The sequence below is a fragment of the Rhinopithecus bieti genome, unplaced genomic scaffold (assembly GCF_001698545.2).
Source record: "Rhinopithecus bieti isolate Rb0 unplaced genomic scaffold, ASM169854v2 scaffold_13342, whole genome shotgun sequence".
Classification (NCBI taxonomy): Eukaryota; Metazoa; Chordata; class Mammalia; order Primates; family Cercopithecidae; genus Rhinopithecus; species Rhinopithecus bieti.
Genome location: NW_016807690.1, coordinates 1,076,041 through 1,082,059, shown reverse-complemented (window position 1 = coordinate 1,082,059; position 6,019 = coordinate 1,076,041). Strand labels below are relative to the sequence as shown.

The window sequence follows — 6,019 nt, the reverse complement described above, 5'->3', positions numbered from 1 at the left end:
TCTCAAGGCAGAGAATACTTTGCTTTAAGATGTGTGTGGCTCAATGATGGCCAAGGCAGACATGAGAGAATGAAGATAATGAAAACCCACCAGCTGTGACTGATGAAACCAAACCCATTCTCATCTGCTCGGGGAGCATAAAAGCTGGGAAGGACCCTCTGACTAGCACATCAGCCTGAGGGATTCACGTGCTTATTTGTTAAATTTAGGAATCCGCTGACAGACTGACATATTATTAGTGCGAATTACTCAGGTTCATCTGTAGCCCTAGCTCTTTGCTTCAAAAAAGATCACAAAGCCTGAGGTACTTCAAGATTGAACTGTGAAATGTCATTAGCTAAATCTCAGTCCTCGCAGCTCCCAGAACTAATTATAGAGCTAGGAGTGGCTGGGGCCAGACCCCTCTGATATAAAAAGATTTTATGAAAGGCGAAGGGGGGAGGCAACAATAATTCTCACCCTATTATACTCCTTTCAATTATTTACAGTAAGAAGCACTGATGGTGAACAAATATAGAGACTGGAATCCAGTGAGGTCACACAGGCGCTCTGGAAGCCAGTGATGCAGTCTCAGAATCTGGGAACACAATGAGGCAATGTTTCAGCTGCTTGTGCATTCTTCACCTCCCATTGTCTCTGTGTCTCTCTCTCTCTCCTCTGCTTCCCCTCCCCCCACAACCAAAGTCAAGAGCGCAGACCCCATGGTGAGAATTCTCATCTTCATCCCACATCCAGGACTTGGCAATATCTTCTATCAAGGGTTTTAACAGGACATTTGCAGTCTTTCTCCTAACGGCAGGGCTGGGGGGCAGGTGTACAATGAATGCTGGAATCCCAAGGGCAGTGTTGGGATCGAGCTGAGTGAATGTGGCCTACAGATCCTCTGGGCATCACCTGACCACCAGGAAGCCCTTTAGCAAAAGCTCTGCAGCACCAAAGATTCATGTGCTCTTGTGGTTTCCCAGCCTCCCTTGTCTGAGGTTGGAGCCTGGACTTGTTGACTTCTGGCTAATGAAATAAGCACAGTGAGATAAACTGTGTGAAGCATGCCCCTTACAGACAGCCTGCAAGATCCTTCAGCTCTTTCTTCCTCCAGCAAAGCGGCCTTAGATGGCACATGCACCAGATGGTAGAGCTCTGAGACAGAGAGCCCTCTTGACCCACCAGTTATTGGACTTTGATGTCAGCAAGAAATAAATGTTTACAATAACATTAAGCCATTGATGTGTCAAGGATTGTCTGAGGTGGCAGTGAACATTGCTTTTTCTAAATCGTATAAACCTCTGATAGCACAGGCACTAGGGAGATATTCATCGAGCACAATGAAAAAAGTCCACTATGTTAAATAAATTCCTCTCTTTTTCTTGACCTAATTATTTATGTTTCAGAGAATCCTTGACATGTAGGTTGAAGGAGAGGTCATAGTAAATAAGTCACTGGAGATAGATGGGCAGATGCTTATGTTACCATCTTGGAACTAGAACAATTTAATTCTCTCATGGGTAGTGGGGGAAGGGAACCTCTTGGGGGATGCTGTGTAATCAGAAATGGTGAGCTAAGTAGCAACAAACTTCGGTAATGGTTTTTTGCAAAGTTCATGTGCACGCACACACGTGCATACGCACGCACGCACACACACACACACGTAGACACACACAGACACACCCTTTTACCCTGTGGAATCGTCTTGCAATGTATGTCCATCACTGGGAAATTATCTAATAGAGAAAATCAATTGGTATACCCATTATCTTGGACATTGTGTCCGTGTTTCTGGATAGTCCAGGACCCCTAGTTGTCTTTTTTTGTTTGATTTTTGAGACGGAGTCTCACTCTGTCACCAGGCTGGAGTGCAGTGGCGCAATCTCGGCTCACTGCAACCTCCAGTTCCTTGGTTCAAGCAATTCCTCTGCCTCAGATTACAGGCACAAGCCATCAAGCCGAACTAACTTTTTTGTATTTTTAGTAAAGACTGGGTTTCACCATGTCAGCCAGGTTGGTCTCAAACTCCTGACCTCAGGTGATCCACCTGCCTTGGCCTCCACAAATGCTGGGATTACAGGTGTGAGCCACTGTGCCTGGCCCTAGCTGTCTTTTTGAACCAATGAAAATTTTCTTTTATAAATTCTTTTGTGTTTTTCTATAATTTCCCTCCTTTCCTGTACGTCAAGCTCTAACCTCTGACCTCAAATATCTGGCTTATTTTCCTATAATCTTTCAGAAAAGGGCACATTAAATATTGTAGAAAACAAGAGTCGCATAAATGTGGACAGGCAAAATATCCTGCGTAAGTATCCAGATGACTGTGATCAGACAGGGTCCCAGCACTTGGGACCTTCCTTAAGTCAGGCCTTAGATGGTTTTTATCAACTGGTCATTAAGGCACAAAATTAGAAACAAACAGCTCCAGATTCCATTCTATTTGGCTTTTCAAAGCATTGTGTCAGGAGTCACTTAACCCAGGGATTGCACTGGAGAGGATGTGTGGAGGAGGTTTCTCTGCCGTGTCTCCATTGGCACCATCTCCTTCCTAATTGCCACCTCACTGAGGCAGGCACTCACACCTCCTCTTCCAGGACATTGCAATGGTCTTCTTCTATTTCTTCTCCTTCAGTTTACCCTGTTTGCTGCTATCAGAGTACTCTCCCAAGGTACAACGCTGACCATTCCTGTGCTCAGAAGCCTTTCCCAACTCCTCACTACTTTGTGCCAGAAACTTAACCTGGCATTCAGAATCTCCAAAATCTGTACCCACTCTACTCTTTCAAGCCCACCTTTCTCTATTCCTTTTTCCATACTTGTAGTCAAACTTCCTGTATCTGTTATATCCCATGCCTCCCCACCGCCTTCTTCAAGGCCACCATACTCATCTCTGACTGGAAAAATTCTATGAACCCTTTGAGACTTATCTCAGCTGTCACTCCCACGTCATAACGCCATGGCTTCCCTACCTAACCCAACGCTGTGCATATATGGTCTCTCCCAGTTTAAAATGCCCCAGGACTTTGAACTTTTCATCTATAGCTAACATGTTCAGCCTTCTATTGCAGTTGTTGTTATTTGTTTTGGCTCCACTATTAGAGAATCAGGTATTTGAGGTATTTGAGAGTAAGCATCATGCATTATTCATGGTTCCTCTTTCATGGTGCATGTCTGTCCCTTTGCAGGGTAGTTACTTAATAAATATGTGGGCTATGGAATTGAATACAGGGCAGCCTAACATTAAAATTTAACCAGGCTATTATCCAAAGTGGGAATCAAGAGTTGACCGAACTTTCCTGAAACTTGATCAGGTCAATCTTTAAAGAGCAGCCTTTCTTGGAAAAATTAAGGGGAGGGGGGAGGGATTCAAGTCATCAGCAAAATAAACGGTAGCCCCCAGATTTTAGAGTTTAGCCAAGGGTTCGTCCATCTGCAAAGCAAGGTCTGGCACCACACCCCCACAGAACAACAAATTGCAGAGCTTATGGTTCAGAAGGCTGCACAGGAAGAGATAGTACTCTTCATTTGCCAACTGTTTTCTGACTCTTTCCGCCAATCGGGAATCTCCGTTAGAAAATGACACCAGTTGTGTGTCACTGAGGTTCACCCACTCTTAGGCCTGCCGGTGCCTCCCAGACCCTTTGATCCTCTGCTCCCATTGTCTCCTGAAACCAATCCTTTCCATTTTGTGTTTTTTCAACTAGCTCACCTGATACCTCCAACCAAGCAGGTGTTCTTTTCAGAAGCCAGAAGCTGATAACCTGGGCTTTCTGATCTAACCCCAGCCTAAATTCTTTGCAATGGAGGAATCGGGAAGGAGATTCTTCTTACTGAGAAGTGGATGCCAACACTCCCTTTCAAATTCGTTCATCAGCAAACTAAAGGGGATGCCAGATATGTCTGGAGCAATAGAAGCACCACTGGAATAAGTAAATAACTTTACAAGACAATTGCAATGTGGAATTCAATTAGTGCTATTCTTTGTAGTCCTCACTTAAGGAATTATCTTCACAGCTTGATTATAAATTCATTGGTGCAAAAAATTATGTCTTAGATGATTTTTGTGCCTCATGTTAAGTCCAGTCCTAAATTGAAAACATGATAGGATCCTGTGCCTCGTTGATTTGCTGCATCTTTAGTTGTTCCTGGATTAGATGTTTTCTTGGATTATACCCCTCACTGGTCTCTTCTACGAATTAAAACAGCTAGTTTAAAATAGTTGTTCAATACTTGATTAGTTCTCATAGAAAGCTCAGTGGAAAACTAAGCATGTTTGTCATTCTCCAGCTACTTTGAAATCAAGAGTTTGAGATCAAGACCAGAGAGTGTGCGTAATTTTCCAAATATCACTCAGTAAACCAGGTATAGAAACCCCTTAACTGGGGGAGAAAATTTTGCAAGAATAAAGATTGGCGTCCTAGTAGGCGAATCCACTGAACAAAGTCAATTGATTTATGTGGTTGTGGTTTTCAGAAGAGAGAGTCCTCATTGCCTAAATCCATCTTGATCGCAACTGGGTTCCCAACATCTAAGGAGAAACGGATTTAAGAGAATATAACATTGGCATATCTTGAGTCATTCCTCTTGTTCAAAAGGACAAACCACCACTAACTTTCCACAGAATTAGCTCCTGAGGGATACAGGTGTGTGCTAAGGCAAGGGAGAGTGAAAGCATGAGGCTGGGCTTGTCCTCATGACCTGCTTTTGATGTTCAACCAATTTATTCCTCCTTATGTTTCCCCGAACACAGAGGGAACTTCTACAGTATGGTCAGTGACTATCTTCAAACACATGGAGATATGATAGCATACCAGAAAGCAATGTTCAGGCATCCTAGCCAATGGGTAGGGGTCTGCTGCAGGTCTATGTCCACACCTAGGGACAAATCTTGCATTTACACATAGGCTCCAAGATTCCTCTAGAAATCCAAGATGCAGCTCAAACTGTACACATCTCCCCTGCTTGGCTGGCCCCAGGGTACAAGCTTAGGATCAAAGGCAATAGTGCTTGTATGACTTTTATATTCATGGACTAATTCTAGGCATCTTTACAATCTGTGGTGCAATCTATTTGTATGATGAGCATTAATATTTAAAACACTTTCAAGATTTGGAGTGCGGGCAACAAAGCTTGATGGTGCAATAGGAAGACCAAAGTGCACTTTTGCCAATAAGCAAAGAGGGCTTGATTTCCCCCACAATAAATCTACTGAGATAAATAACATAATATTTTTCTCAAACTTGGAAGAAGCAGAGAATTTTGGATCAGGACACCTGAGTTTCAGTGGAGTTGTTTATTAATTGTGTGAGTTTTAGCAAATTATTTCTCCTGAGTCTCAGTTTCTTCATTTGAAAAATAAGAACCTAATACCTACTTCACTTGTGTATAAGGATGAAATGGGATAATAATATGTGCATAAGTGCTTTGAAAATGGTAAAGAACAATACAAATGTGACTTTCTATTGTTTTATTCACAGTGCTCCTGCCTGATTGCATCTACTTAACCCACTCTCCAAGAGCTAGAATCAGATTTCAACCGTATGGAATCATGTACAATGCAGCAGATGGGTTTACAAGTCTCTTGGTTCTTCATGTAATTAACAGCCAAGAAGTCTAAAGCTTGCATTGTTTACGTGGAAGATGTTTCTTGCCCATTCCCACGCCATGCCATCTGAAATCATTCCTTTTTTTATTTTTTCTGTGCGGTTTTTTTTAACTTTGTGGGATCCTCTGCATATAAAACTCCATTCAACTACTTCATCCTACTGTAGAAAGCTACTTCCCTATGAGCTTAGTTCTATGATTTACAACGGTCTTCTTTTCCTATTTGCTGTCTGAATTATGTTTCACAACAACCATTTGAAATAAGGAAGGCGTGTATCATCTTTCCCTTTTACAGGCAAAGAAACTGAGGCACAGAAAGGCTTAGTAGTGGGTGACCCTGCAAGAATTCAAGCGACTTGTCTGGCTCTAAGTCGAGTGCTCTTTTTCTGCTGCCACATGTCTTTTATCCAGACAACTAACCTGCCTAGACCCA

General features: G+C 42.7%; 1 long non-coding RNA gene across 1 annotated transcript; it reads left to right on the top strand.

The window, feature by feature from the left end:
• The first annotated feature begins 618 nt into the window (after positions 1-618).
• On the top strand, positions 619-5,735 carry LOC108536495 (uncharacterized). Its single transcript, XR_001887530.1, has 3 exons — positions 619-704; positions 3,687-3,911; positions 5,460-5,735. It is a non-coding gene; the product is annotated as an uncharacterized LOC108536495 (long non-coding RNA).
• Positions 5,736-6,019: the final 284 nt, after the last annotated feature.